Here is a 15,981-nt window from a genome sequence, read left to right on the forward strand (position 1 = left end):
GATAGATAGTGGGGTACCTCTCCGAAGAGCCCCCCTCCCCGCTGTGGCTGGTTCTTCCTTCACCCCGGCGAGCCCCCCCACCCCCTGAAAATCGACTGACCCAAAAGTCGATTCAGTCGACTGAAGTGTAGCTAAATCGGAGCAGCATCGCAAGCAAGAGCAAGAGCGAGAGCAGCAGTGAGAGCAATAGCAAGAGCAGACCGGGCAGGGGACCGAGAGCAAGAGCAGAGCAGCAGCGCGAGCGAGAGCAAAAGCAACAGCAACTCCTACTGATGTGGACGTCGCCGCCGAGGGAGCGACGCCGTGGAGGAAGTGGCCGGCGACACCGCCGTGGATGGAGCCGCGCCGTGTCCGCTCGGGACCGAGCGCCGGCAGCACCGTGAGATTGAATCAAGAAGAAAATGCGGCGATTAGTGTACAACCTCTTTGGTGGCGCCGATTAGGCCGTAGCTTCATCCGAGGAAATGGTGATAATGATGCTCTTCCGGTGGTGCAGGTGAAGATGGTGGTGTGGGAATGGAGGTGGCGCAAAAGACGAGGGGAACGTCGGGGCAGCTAGGACGGGGTGGCTGAGCCGGCGGGACAATGAGATCGACGACGGATCCTCATCCGGTACGGTGGATGAGGGACGTCGAGGTGTTGCTGTGGACGACGTCGTTGGGGAAGAGGCTTCGGCTGGGTGGCGGACAGAGCAGGATGTGGGGTTTCATCACGGGTTTTCGTAGCCTCGGTGTACGAATGGGTGGGCGGATGGGATGGCAGTGGGGAACCATGGCTTAGAGACGCGCTTGTCCGAAATGTGGGGTAAGTTACGAAAGTACCCCCACCGATTTGAGGCGGTTCTTTTGGTTCAGGGGTACCACGGGCATTTCACGTGTCGGGATTTCATAGGAGGTGGGAGTTTTCGCGCGCGTTGTAATTTCGGAATAGCAAGGCGCGGGTTGAGATGGAGGGAGTTGTCGGAGCACAACGAGACAAAGATATATCTTAAATATTTCGGGCTAACAAGGCGCGGGTTGAAATTTCCGGACAAGCCTAACATGTACTGTACCAAATCAATGCGCACTACAAATGTCATTCAAAACTTTGAATTCATGTTATGTTCAATTAAAATATTTCGCTACATGTATAATGCATGCAACATACTACTCAAATGAACGTTTTAGTGCATTTCAAACGTATATACTACCGCTTCAATATGAACTAAATTTGAATTCGTTTCTCTATTTGAATAAGATCTACAGTAATGATTGTTGTGAAGTCAAAGCATTTGAATTCGTTTCTCTGTTTTAATAAGATCTACAATCATCATTATTGTCAAGTTAAACCATCGTTTGTGTATTATCTTCACAGCACACCACATGATTAGTCTCGAGTTACATATGAACTAAGTGTACTATATGAACTCGAACTAGATTTTTTGAATCCACTTTATTTTGATTTCAAATCACATTACATTTCTAGCTCTAGCTAGATCTTCATAATCTAAACCATGTCTCATATGTATAATGTGTTTATCACATTATGTATGGTGCCCCGCCCCCTACGCCTACAAGTATTTAGATGTGAGTTGCAAACACCACACATTACCACAAATTCAAATAAAATGTGAGAATGTTCGATATATAGTATTGTTTAGATTGTTCGATATTTAGTTGTAAGCTGCAAACGCCACACATTATCACAAATTCAAATAAAATGTGAGATTGTTTGATGTATAGTATGGTTTAGATTGTTCGGCATTTAGCTGTGAGTTGCAAACGCCATGCATTATCACATTATGGTATAACATGTGCACAACACGTGTATCACCGCTATATTCATGCATGCAATGTTTAAAACACTATGATCTCCTATTCAAATATATGAATCCGCTTTCATATCAAATTATGATCTTTGTTAGTCTCTTACACCCACACAATCCTCTAACCTTTGTAGCTACCACTAACTTTCTCTCGTGCATGCACACGCCCTCCTCGCCCTCCCCCTCCCTCGGCATTCTATCCACCGGGCACATTGATTTTTCTCTTTAGGTCGTCCTCCCAGAGTCTCCACAACTCCTTTCCGACACACACCGATCGATAAACCTCTCCAGCGATGCCTGCCTACAACATACACACACACCTTCAATCTCCTCCTTTATGTGTCCTTGCCTTGTGTCTCTCATACGGTCAGACACATGTGTAAACTCTCGCCCCTCTTTTCATCGATCTGACAACCGCACACTCCTCCCCCTATATAGCTAGTAGTTGGGCCTCTCGCACCACCTCCTAGCTCCATTCTCTTTGTCTATCCGTCTCGCTGGGCCTTATTTGCCTCTAACAAATGGACGTACACCCACCGATCTCTCGCTATACATATAGCTAGCTAGGTCCTTATAACTCGTTTTTACCCACAGGTCAATCGATCTACCTCATTAGTTGTGTCTGTCCCTTCCTCCGACAAACAACAATTGATCTACCGATCTAGTTAGGTTTGCTTACCAAACACATGGTTCCCCTTCATCATCCATGGATGCGTCCCGACAGATCTATCACGCACGGGCACACACAGAAACACATCCCCACTCTTATTGATAACATTGCAGTTCCACCCTTAGTTTGTCTAGTAGGCATTCCCACCATCTTCGAGAAGCAACTCCATCACCCATCCAGCACTCTACCCCTCTCCCTCCCTCTCCCTCCCTCTCTCTCTCCTCTCTCTCTGTCCCATCGTATTTCCCGTCCTTCAGTTATGTATGGATGTCGACCAATCTCCCTCAAGACATAGCTGGGTCTCTCCTTCTCAACACATATACGAGTCGTTCTACCTCTATAGTTAGGCCTCTGCCTACCCCTCCCCCCACCCCCTCCCCCCACACACACCGATACATCGAGTGCTCTAGTCATGTCTCCCTGCCACACACAAACTTGACATGTGCCCTCTAACGTTCCAGTAGGCCAGTCGCCCTATATCTTTGACTTGCACACACACACAATTTCGATGGATCTCTTCATCGATCTTGCACCCACCCACTTGATCCTCTCTTCGACTCTATCGATAGCTATGACCCCTCCCTCTCTTCTCGTGGATTGCCCGACCCTCTATGTATGATATGGATAGGCCTCCATTTCACACACATTGCATGCAAAATTTTGTTTGAAATGTTATCGACACATATTCCCACAAATAATTCACGAAATCAACCCCCACCCCACCCCCACCCCAAAACAAAAAACACTCACGAACGCGGTTTGTATCTCTCACACACACCCACGTAGGTGGGGGACGTGCACGAAGAGAAGAGGTGCATGCACGGCGCACGTACTCCCGTCTCTTTCCCAACCACACCCGCGCGGGTACACGGTGGAGCTCATTTCTGTATGCAAACAGCAGCCCACGTGGTAATTTGGCACTTGTACTGGTTGTCCACTTGGTGGAAGGAGGATCGTCTACCACGGGTGAACAAACAAATTGCGACTTGACGTGTTATGTTAAAAAAAGAGGCAAACCATGTGGGGCCTACCTTAGAGGCAAGGCTCTATACACTGGAGTACTTTTGATGTGTCCCGTCAACTCGCAGAACGAGGAGAAGCTTGCTTAGTACGCCGTCTCCCCCACCCACGGGCGCGGTGGCTCGCAGGATGAGGTGAAGCTTGCTCCGCCTTACGCCCGCTCCCTCGCCCATGCGCGCGGTGGCTCGCAGGACGAGGAGAAAAATTTACTACTCCCTTCGTTTACTCCTCGTCCCTACTACCTTGGTTATAGAGATTATATCATATTGTTTGGAATATATATGTCCTTTAGTAGATTTCAATATGAACTACTAGTACATACTCCAAACACTGATGTATATAGACGTATTTTAGAGTGTAGATTCACTCATTTTGCTCCGTATGTAGCACTCTCCCTCGCCCCTCGACCCTCGCCCACGTGGTGGACGTGCAGCAATTCATTTGGTCTCATATAGCCAGAACGATATATACTGCACTACCATTATTGCTCGACTTCCCGAAGAGGCGAAGAGCCAATCGCAAGTTTAATATTTTCGAGATGCCAAGCGCAAGGTTATAGGAGAATGAGTAGTAGGTGCCGCGTCATTTATAAATAAATTTTTTTCTTCAGTGGCACGTACGCAATATGATAGGTTCATATGGAGAGAAAAGGAAACCGCTCCACTATATACATAGTCAGGACGGGCCAGCCTACACGGTTGCTTGCTGGGGTTGCTCTCTTCACACTCTCTCGCACAAAACGACTGTGGCCACATCTCTAACATCCCGGTGGATCATGTCCGCTTGGGGAAGGGGTGGATGCTTAGTGTAGAGGCGGTGGCCGTCACCGACGGCGAAAACCCACTGTCGGCACGTCCCGATCAGGGGTCCCCGCCATTCTCTCTTACAAAGCCGGTGAGGTTGCCTTCGTCCCTTGCTCACTGCCGCGACGTGGGCAGTTGCCGCCTCCCGCCGCCCTCCTCAAGGTTGAGCTAGGTCCCTCAGGTACAACTCCCTTTACAGCCGGCTTGCACCACTGCTCCAGCTGCCCACATCACTCCCTGTGGATATTTCTCTACTTCTTTGCCCCGCGCATACCTCTACTAGCTTCTATGTACTGTATTTGTGATGAGTTTATGTCTCATCAACTAGTCCCAGTAATCTTATTCTAATCACGCTTCTTCAATTTCTTTGCCACAGGGATGCTCATCTCGATTTTGGTGAAACTGCACAAAATGATCCGATGGTCAAAAGGTTGCAAACTTCATTTATTAGGAAGCTCTAACGTTGCCAGCAAATTGAAGCCTGGTCAGGGTTCACGGTTCAAGGGCTAGGGACTGCATGGATCGTTTTTTCTTTAGCTGCCTCTGTTCCAAAATAAGTGTCAACTTTAGTAGTAGTACAACTTTTTACTAAAGTTTGCACAAAGTTGAGACACTTATTTTGGAACGGAGGGAGTACATATTTGCTATGATCTATCAATCATTGAGATGCAATAGCATGCATGTTAGTCTCCTTTGTATTTGATGAAATGTTGCAACGGGCAACCTTGGACGCAAGATACATGTAACAGAAGCTGGAAGCTTCATAGCATTGTACAAATTTATCTCGCTGATAAATTACAGTACGTACTATACTAGTACTTCCTCCATTCCTAAATATAAGTCTTTGTAGAGATTTCACCATGAACCACATGCGGATGTATATAGATGCATTTTAAGTGTAGATTCATTCATTTTGTTCCGTATGTAGTGGAATCTCTACAAAGACTTATCTACTAGTAATAGCTAGCCCCCACTACTAGGAATTCTCTATCCTCTCCTTGAGCCACATTAGCAAAATTGATGTAGCCGTTAGATGAAGTAAATCAGTCCAAAATAGCCGTCTGATCTAGATGTTGAGAGGCTCCACACTAAGCCACATGCAAGCATGCAGAAATACCATGGCACATGCATGTGAGTGGGTTTTAAATCACATCAACATGTCTGCATGCAAGCATGCACCAGTAGCATGCATGTAAGTGAGCTTTTAAGTCCCATTAACGTGTCAAAAAGAAAAATATAATCCCATTATGCAGTAGGAGTTGGCTGATCTTTTTTCCTTATGTGGGATGATCTAAATGATGATGGGATTTTATTTAGTTTGGCTACCACATTTGTCATGCGGTTATAGAGTTTTTTTTAGTTCTATGAAATCGATAATTTTGCGCAGAGAGATATACCGCTATTCCGCGGCAACGCGCGGGGACTCATCTAGTAATATTTAGGAACGGAGGAAGTACTATGTAAAGAGTTAGGTGTCGCACGGTGATAGTGTGAGGTGGGCCATGTAATCACTGAGCCTGTGTGTTTCACTGCTCTTGCACGCCTCCGCTGTAAGAATGGAGAAAATTGTAATCTAGTAGTAGTACCTCCTTTCGCCGAAAGCGTGGGACATCCAGCAGTCCTACCACCTCAGTAATAAAGACCAATGAGTCGTCAAATCACATAGACCCAGCAGTAAGTTGGACGGACGAAGCAACCATCACTCTTGCGCCAGTGAGAGGTCGCGTCCGCTTTGCCCGGGCATGAATGCGGCACTGATTCTTTGGAGCGGCGCTGACCGTTTCGGGCGGGAAGCGCACGCGGGCGATGGAGGGGCTTTGGGTGGGCCAGGCTGGTCAGGAGCGGGCGTGGCAGTTGTCCACATGTCCCTACCGGACATGCCCGGAAACGAGAGGATGCACCGACTCTCGCGGCTAAAATCGTACTACACTACACAACATCTCTCTGTAGGAGTAGGTCGATCTGTCGCTCTCTCTAACAGACACATGCTGTTAAACACACACACACACACACGCACGCACCTTGGTCCCGTTGCACCTTCTAACGTGACTTATTACACCTAGACGGAGGGAGTAGTAAGTATACGAGATACGGTGGCACACTGACTTAAGTCGAATACAAGTGCCCAAAATTTGTGTGCATGTTATAATAAGGATTCACTTAAAATAGTACGTGAGCGAACAGAGGGATCAATTGGACAGTGTTCCCGAGCAGTAGCGAGATGTGTGAGGTAAGATACACCGCTGGCGCTTTTAATTTTTCTTATTAATTTGTTTGTTTCACCCTCTGACTGGTGGGACCCAACGTACTACGTGGAGAGACGTAAGGTGACTAAGGCTGCATTATTTATGCACCACTGTGGATAGTCTTACCACCAAAGCCACATGACACGATTATGATTGAAATCCCAATGACTCCCACACACAAAAAAACATGGCATGCTTGTCACACGAATGTAGGAATGTATAAAAGGTTATTTCCCTCTTGTTGAACATAACGGGAGGGTTGTGTAGCTGGTTAGCCTGTTCGCTCATCAAACTTGAGGTCTCGGGTGGATTCTTTGACTGTTCAAAATGTTTTCTAGGGTTTGCACGCTTCACACTCTCTCTGCAGTATATATATACACGCTGGAGCCTCAACGCTTGTAGTTGCTCTCTTCACACTCTCTCGCCCTCTCCTGCTGGAGCCTCAGCGCTTGTAGTTGCTCTCTTCACACTCTCTCGCCCTCTCCAGATCTAAACAAGACTTCGTTGGCCTCTATCTCCCCTCACTGCTGCTCAAAGAGCCGACAGGATCCGTCCGCCGGGAAGGGAAGGAGGCTTAACGTTGTCGCCGTCGGCGAGGGACTACCGGCGCAGCTGTTCACTTTCCACCCAGCAGCGGCGCGGGAGGGCCTCCGACCCCTTCTTCTTCGCCGCCATCCCGTCGCCCATCGAACCACGCCCCAAGAACCTTAAGGTATAATTTACTTACTCCACATGCATTGCTCTAGATGCATGTATACCATGAATCTAGGACGTGGTTCAAAGAGGAAAGGAGTGGGGGAAGTAGTGGGAAAAGTTGTATATAGCATGAATCTAGGACGTGGTTCAAAGAGGAAATGAAGGGGGAAAGTTGTATAACATGAATCTAGGACGTGGTTCAAAGAGGAAAGGAATGGGGGAAAGTTGTGGGGAAAGTTGTATCGCATAAATCTAGGACGTCGTTCAAAGAGGAAAGGAAGGGGCGAAAGTACTAGTTCAAAAAGGAAAGGAAGGGACAAGGCTGTAGAGTTTGAGCAGGACTAGATTTGCTGCGCTCACATAGGGAAAGGTGTCTAAAGATAACAAAACTGGGACCAACACAAATATGCTCCTTGGTTTTTTTTCTTTGTTGCAACAGACTGTGCATGACCACAGTACATCGGTAGATGCACATGGTGCTGGTGCGTCCACTGTCCCGTGCAACTCATTAGCTATTGTTAATCTAAGGCCCTGTTTGGTTAAAAACTCCCTAGTCCCTACCTGCTTGGTTCCAGGGACTAAACATGGACTAGAGGTTATTAAATGACATGCTAAAAGACCATGTTACCCCTAGTAATGAACTAATAGAGACAAGGTGCGATGCGTGCCAGGGGCAACTGTTGGAAAAAGTCCCAAAAAGACTCCCTCGGGGTCTTCTTTCTTTAGTCCCAAATGCCCACTTTTAGTCCCTAAAAGTCCCTCCTGTTTGGTTTAGATGGGACTGACACGGAGTTTTTTTAGTCCCTACACCAAAATGTCCCTGTAAACAAACACCCTCTAAAATGCCGCTGGAAAATTGATGCAATGCCACAGTTAAAAGCAAATTACATGTTTAACGAATTTTATTGTTAATATAATCTCGATGTTAATATTAATCAATGCCACCGTTTGAGAAATGCTACTGTCTTGCTTTCTTTCCCATTTAGATAAGGTAGATGCTTCTTTTTGTTGGCTTCTGTGTCATCCACCGTTATTGACCACTAATTGTTTCCTTTGCACCTCTGTGTAAACACGGTTATCTACTTCACCTCGTTGCCATTGTGACCTTTTGTTGCACTGCACAAAACACTTTTGTTTTAAGAGTGTTTTGTGCAGTTCAACCAAAATGTCACACCGACAACGTTGCTTGATTGCTTGATCTTAGTGGAACTGCACAAGAGGAGATCTTACTTCCTATCCGTTAAGGCGAATTTGGTTCAGATCTTCTTCTTGTGAGTTGTTTGAATTCCGCATCATGAGAGGTCAGTACTAGCCTTCTTTCACATGATTCTGCAGTGTGCTTTCATATGTTGTGCTACTTGTACGATAATGTTGCTTGATTTTAGTGAACTGCACAAATGGAGACAAGACTTCCAATCTGTATGTGCACCGTAATATCCCATTGAGGTAAGATAAGGATATTTCACAACTGTTGGCCTATATTTTGCCACTTTCATCAGAAAATTAAGTTTAGTACTATACTTGTGCTCCCTAATTGACATGCCAAATCTTACATTGAAGGCGAAACTTGTCTGTTATTGAACCAAGTGATGAAGGGGAAGAACAAGCGGAAGAAAAACAAAAATCAACTCCCGGTGCTGTAATGAAGCACTGGAACTGTGATGACACAAGTAATGATATAGTTTTGCATCTTAATTTATTGCTATGGCTGGAACGAGCAATTGTTTTGCCACTGATTTGATGCCACTCTTAATGTAATATGTAATTATCTCTACTTGTGCAAACAAGGATCTTCTTTGAAGATACCATATATTTTAGTGGAACTGCACAAGAAGATGTTGGAAACATTAAATTAATCGAGGAGTATATAGTAAGCATGGCCACCACCGTAGATAGCAACAGATGGTTCCGGAGAAGTGCTTCATCTGTATGCTCTACACAATAAGCCTCCTGACAAAGGTTGGTACTCGCCCACTGATTTCATCCATATGATTGAGCTTTGTCATCTCTATTGGTGTTGTGATAGTGTTTAGATACTGTCATGAAAAAGTGGTATTGTCCTTGAGAAGTGCTTCATCTGTGCTGTTTTAAATATTTCCTTTCCTTTTTTTCGAGCAAACAGGGATGCTAGCATTTAGTAGTCCTCTTGTCTTTGCACAACAGGATCATCTTCCTCTGAAGAAGAATATGTAGTACGTGAAGTGACTAGTTCCGATTATGCTAGGATGAAGAAGCCATGTCTATCTTCTCATCAGAAGGGGCAGCTGAAGGATGGTTACATTACTCCCCACAAGACCAAACTAACTTCAGCTCAGAAGGACTGACAAATCTCCATTTTTTTGCTGCGATGCGCGAGTACAATGTTGTTCTAGGATTCTTTCTGGTGAGTTCCATTTTTCTAAAAGTGTGCTCTACATGGACCATGTATGTGCCTGTTGAAATTGTCAATTCATAGTACAGTTTGCTTTATACTAATCACTTTTTGTATTTATGCAAACAGGGGTGCTCAGCTTGATTTCAATGGGAACTGCACAAAATGTTCATGAATACATCGAATCATTCATTTCCACCACAAGAAACGAGGTGCCGATAAGTTCAAGGCGTTGCAACATATAAGGGCGAAATCATACAAGCTACGCGCGAATTTGGTTGATTTTGGTGGAACTGCACAAAAAGAACAGCTGGTTTATTTAGCACGAGGTGCCATGTCAACGTCCGAACTCATGGCAAACCCTGCCCATTCCACAATCGTAGGCGTTTGATATTTTGGAATGGAACCTTGTCAAATTTTGCTCATTGATTTTAGCAAGACATGCGTTTGATATTTTTGAATGGGATGCCCTTTGCTGTCAGCAGCGTCGATCAATTTTTTGTTTATTCTTTAGTTGTGAACTAAATATTGCCTCTGACATGTGAGTCGCTGAGATGCATAATCATCGATTGTTTTGAATGTTCTCTATGAATTGCCATTATTGTTTAGTTGTGAAGTAAATATTGCCTCTGACATGTGAGTCGCTGAGATTCATAATCATCGATTGTTTTGAATGTTCTCTATGAATTGCCAGGCCTGTGTGTTTGATTGCAATGTACAGAAATGCTAAAAAGCTGCTCAAACTCTTTGTACTCCTTCTGTTCCTTTTTACTTCGCACATTGTGAAAGTGCATACTTTTTTGTATAAGATTGGTCAAAGTAGAGATACTTTGACTGTAGACAAAACTTGTATGCAGACTAGAAAGGACCGGAGGGAGTACATGTGAAACTGCTGCAAACGAGGTGATCACCCTGGGAATAATGCTAGTACGTATTGTTTTGCATGTTCATCCAATGCCAGTGATATAGGAATTCGAACTAATCGAAATAAATTCATTCATACACGGTCGGATTTCATATAAACATGCCGGATTTCATTACATTTCATACATTCTTCAACTAAAAAGGGGTGGGCTGGAGGTATAATTAATTAACCGAAGCTACCCACCTGTGTCCCACTGAGCCGAACAGAAGCTTCAGTGAATTAACTGCAGGTGCAGTTGCGTAATTGACATGTGGCTTGTTAGGCCCACGTGTCAGTCAGCCAACTGCACCAGCAGTTAAGTAGAAGCAGCGTTCTTCTCCAGCGCAGCTCTCCGACTCCACGTCGCCGCCAAGAAGCTAACCGGCCGTCAATGGTAAACCCGCCTAGCTTGGCTTCAACCGAAGGGTAGCAGCGGTGGCCTTACTTGGACCCGAGCGGCGGCGACCTACCGTGTTCTACTCTTCCTCGTTTTCTGTGTGGCACGGCCTCGTTGGCATCGGGGCGGGGCCTCGGCGGAGCCGGCGATGTCCTCTGTCTCGTTGCCGGCGGGCGGCGCCTCAGCGGAGCGGTGGAAATCCTCCCCCACGTTGCCGGCAGGGTGGGGCCTCGGCTGAGCCGGCGATGTCCTCTGCCTCGTTGTTGGCGGGGCGGGGCATCGGCGGAGCCGGCGGTGTCCTCTGCCTCGTGATTGGCGCCGCGGGGCCTCGGCGGAGCAGGGCCTCGTCGACGCCAGCGTAGCGGGGACTCATCGGAGCCGGCATTGTCCTCTGCCTCGTCCTCGGTCTCGCCAAACAGCGCCTCGCCTGCTTCATTGCCCTCTTTGCTAGCCTCTTTGCAGGCGGCCGCAGCCTCCGCCACCCGCATGCGGTACCGCCAGTGCTCGAGGCGGCCCTTGCGGGCGGAGTGGTACGAGTTGAGCAGCGCCTCCTGCTCCGCCCGCTCCGCGGCGATCTGCTCCTCCGCCTGCAGGTGCTCCTGGAGGAGATGGTGGTTGTAGGCGGCGTCGGCATGCGCCTCCCGGAACTGCTCCTCACGCATCTGCCTCACCCTGTCCATATATTGGGCACGGGCCTCGCCGATGGTCATGGTGCAATGCACCGGTGAGGATGGCGCGGAGGAGGGGGTTGGCGCCGGATCGTCGACTACCATGTTCTCCATTGGGACGTCGTCGTCCTCCGGCTGCCCGCCGGCTAGCCGGTCGGCAGCAATGGTTGCCATCTCCTTGTGGTCCGTCGTCCGCCCGTCCCGAAGAGCGTTGGAGCGCGAGGAAGCCATTGTGGGCAGTAGTGGTGTGGACAGGAGAAAGGGAACGGATGCGGATGACTTTGGCTATGGCCGGTGCAGCAGTTTATATAGCAATGGTGGGCGGGCGGAGGGACAGACGTGTGGCGCCGGAGTAGCCGCCTCGGCAACCGCGTATCATTAATGTGGGCCGCAGATGGACGGACGGACGGCACTTGTGTCGTTTGAAGGCGGAGCAATCGCCTGCACCGGGAAGTGGGGCGGGCAGCGCTGACTGTTTCGCGCGGAAAGTGCGCGCGGGCGAGGAGATGACTTTACTTGGAGAGGATGACAATGGGGACCCACCAGGTCCATAGCCTCACGTACGCAAGTGCCTCCTTATTATATATATATAACTATAATTTATTTTGCTTCCTCCCAGTTTCCTGACATCACGGTCCCACACATTGTCAACCTATGTAGTAGTCAATAAACGAGAGAATTGCACAAGAAGCGGCCGACAGCTGGGACCAAGCAGCTCGAGCAGTATTTGTGTTTTTAAGGTGTGAGCACTACAGAGTTTTTCGATGTTTAGCCCAGATATTAATTTTTCTCCTCTGAACAACAACGAAAACATCGCTGCAGGTATTAACTGGGCGGGCTATGGCCCGTCTAGCCCAGGCTAGATATCCGGCCCAGATATTATTTTTTTTCAAGCTAAAAATGGCTAGCCCAGCTATACTTTTTTTAGGAATACCCAGGCAAGGTCAAGTTGTTATTCTCCGCCCCGCTGGGCTGCAAATCTTTCCTAGGAGGGATGCATTAGGCTTAACAAGAAAATGGGCTTTAAGAAATAATAAATGGGATGTAATTATAAAAACTAGGCAGTAACTATAAAAAATGCACCAAACACGTGATTACTTTATAAAATATTATTTTTGGATATTGAAAATTTTAATTTCATTAATTGTTGCGAGCGCAATGTTTTGTTGGATTTTTACGTAATATAAATTTATATTGAAATTATATTTAATCTGACTAGAAATTTCGGGATAAAAATATTTCGGATCCCATCAAAATGTGGGAAATTTTATTGAATTCTGTTTTGAACGGTTGGTTGAAAATGGGCTGTACTTTTAACAAACTGTAAATGGGCTGTAGTAAATTCCATTAGAATTCAAAAATGGGCTACACATTCTTACAAATCTCAAATGGGCTATAAGTTCTCTGCCACACACTTCTGGCCTTGGTAAGTTGACGCATCCCCTAAAAAACAGAGTGGACGCGTATGCAAGGCTTTGTCAACTTATAGTCAACACATGGTTCTAGCAGCAGTGGCCGTTGGATGTCCATCCAACGGATGCCGTGCTTCTTCTTCAATCTCGGATATTCTAGCTTCACCCGCCCAAAAAATGATTCCTCCCCTGACATCTGGGGCGCACCGTTCCGGAAGCTGACCTATGGGCCTACTAAGTTGACGTACCAAGGGCTTTGTCAACTTAGTCAATATAAACGATTCTAGCTGCAGTGACCGTATGATGTCCATCCAACGGTCGTCGTGCTTCTTCAACCTCTGGTCTTCTTGCTCCAGCCGCCCAAAGCAGCGCCGGTCGTGCTGCCTGATCCTGCCTCCCGTGGCCGGCTGTGCTGCCGCGGAGGCCTCACCGCCCTCTACTACTCCCACCGCTGGCCAGGCCATCCCTCCACTCACCCACACCCCCTGTTATTCTGCGGCGACGGCAGCGCAGCCGAACCAGTGAACCCTCGTACTCCTCTCCGTGTGTGCATCCACTGCCGCGTCTTCCCCGGCTCCGCGTCGTCCCCTTCCTAGGCCTCGCCGTCGTCCACCGTCCTGGTGCTCTCGGCGCGGCGTGGTCAACGTGGTCAAGGAACGACTTCCATCGGACGTGGACTGTACGTGGAGAGGCTGACAGCTGGGTCCATGGCAGCCGCAAGGAAGTGCCTCCTTATTACGCGGAAAATAATTATTCCTCCACCTGACAGCGGGGACCCACCGGACGGGCCACCAGTATTTTGCGAAAAAAATCGTTTCCCCCTGACTGCTGGGACCCACCGGACGGGCCACCGTATTTCGCGAAAAAAACATCCCCCCCGCTGTCAGCTCGGACCCACCGGAAGTGCCTCCTTATTACGCACAAAAAAATGAATACTCCCCCGGCTAGCTGGGACCCACCTTGGTGGGAGGCTGACTTGTGGGCCTACTAAGTTGACAGGGACGAAGGGCTTTGTCAACTTAGTCAATATGAACAATTCTAGCTCCAGTGACCGTACGATGTCCATCCAACGGCCGTAGTGCTTCTTCAACCTCTGGTCTTCTTGCTCCAGCCGCCCAAAGCAGCGCCAGTCGTGCCGCATGCTCCTGCCTCCCGTGGCCGGCTGTGCTGCCGCAGAGGCCTCACCGCCACCTACTATTCCAACCGCTGGCCAGGCCCTGCGGCGACGGCAGCCTCACACCGCAGCCGAACCAGTGAACCCTCGTACTCCTCTCCACGCGGGCTTCCACTGCCGCGTCTTCCCCGGCTCCGCGTTGTCCCCTTCCTAGGCCTCACCGTCGTCCACCGCCGTGGTGCTCTCCATGCGGCGTGGTCAACGTGGTCAGGGAACGACTTCCATCGGAAGAGTATTGTACGTGGAGAGGCTGACAGCTGGGTCCATGGCCACAGCCCAGTTTTTTTGTGATTTCCCAAGTAAGTCGCTTTGTCAGGCCTGTTGGGCTGCAAATCTTTCAAGACGAGGAGAGCTTTCATTCGGCTCGCCGAGAAAATGGCCCATCAGTAATGAGAAATGGGCTGTACATTTTTAAAACACATCAAACCGGCAATTAGTTTCAAATATCTTTTTTTTCATTTCAAGATTTTAAAATACATTAATTTTTATGCATGGAGAATTTGTTGGATTTTATATTGATATACATTTATTTTTAAAATCAGTTTGAATGTGAGTCGAAATTTCGGGATTAAAAGCAGTTCGGACCGCACCAAAATATGCAAAATTTCGTATACTTTTTTAACCGTGGCCACAATATGGGCTGTAATGCTAACAAAAAGAATATGGGCTCCAAAAAAACCTCAAGAATTAGCAAATGGGCTGTAAATTATTAGAAATAATGGCAGATGGGCTGTATGCTGTTTTCCACAGATTTTTGGCTTTCCTAAAAAAAGGTTGACGCACAAGCACTGACTGTTGGATGTCCATCGAACGGCCGTCGTGCTTCTTCAATCTCTGCTCTTCCTGCTCCAGCCGCTCAAACAAGCACCGGCGGGACTGCCTGCTCCCTCCTCCCCGCGGCCGGCTGTGCTGCCGCGCAGGCCTCACCGCCCCACCGTACTCCCATCGCTGGCCTAGCCATCCCTCTACTCACCCACACCTGCTGTTATTCTCCGGCGACGGCAGACGAACCAGTAAACCCTCGTACAGTCGTACTCCCCTCCGCGTGGGAAACAACTGCCGAGTCTTCCCTGCCTGCGTGTCGTCCCCTTCCTAGGCCTCACCGTCGTCCACCGCCGTGGTGCTCTCGGTGCGGCGTGGTCAATGTGGTCAACGACCGACTTCCATCGGAAGAGTACTGTGCGTGGAGACGCTGACAGCTGGGTCCACGGCCGCAGCAAGGAAGTGCCTCCTTATTACGCGCAAAATAATTATTCCTCCACCTGACAGCGGGGACCCACCGGACGGGCCACCATATTTCGCGAAAAAACATTTCCCCCCTGACTGCTGGGACCCACCAGCTACACCTTCGCACGCAAGGAAGTGCGTCTGGGCAAAAAACAAAACGATTCGCCCCCCTGACTGCTGGGACCCACCAGCTACATCTTCGCACGCAAGGAAGTGCCTGACAGTCGGGACCCACCTGGTCGAAGCGTATGTAGCGTTGTCATTCTGGTCGCGAACGTGTACGTACATATATACTGGTGGATATAGATGCGCGCACGTGTCGTAGTAGAGGCGCGTACGTGTCATAGGAGAGGCGCGCATGTAGCATGTACACGTACGTATAGCGGCCAGGGTGCAAGAAAGAAAATATGGCCACGTATGTGTACATACGGGCGGGGTCTCAAACGCCTACTCGCGCATACGTACGGCCAGGGCTCGTGTACATGGCTGGGTCGGAACGGAGAAACAGCGTCGTCGTTGTGTTCATGGGGAGGCAACGGAATGCGTTGTGTTCATCGGGAGGCAACAGAACGCGTGGGAGCCAACCGGC

This window comes from Triticum aestivum, chromosome 2D, assembly GCF_018294505.1.
Source record: "Triticum aestivum cultivar Chinese Spring chromosome 2D, IWGSC CS RefSeq v2.1, whole genome shotgun sequence".
Classification (NCBI taxonomy): Eukaryota; Viridiplantae; Streptophyta; class Magnoliopsida; order Poales; family Poaceae; genus Triticum; species Triticum aestivum.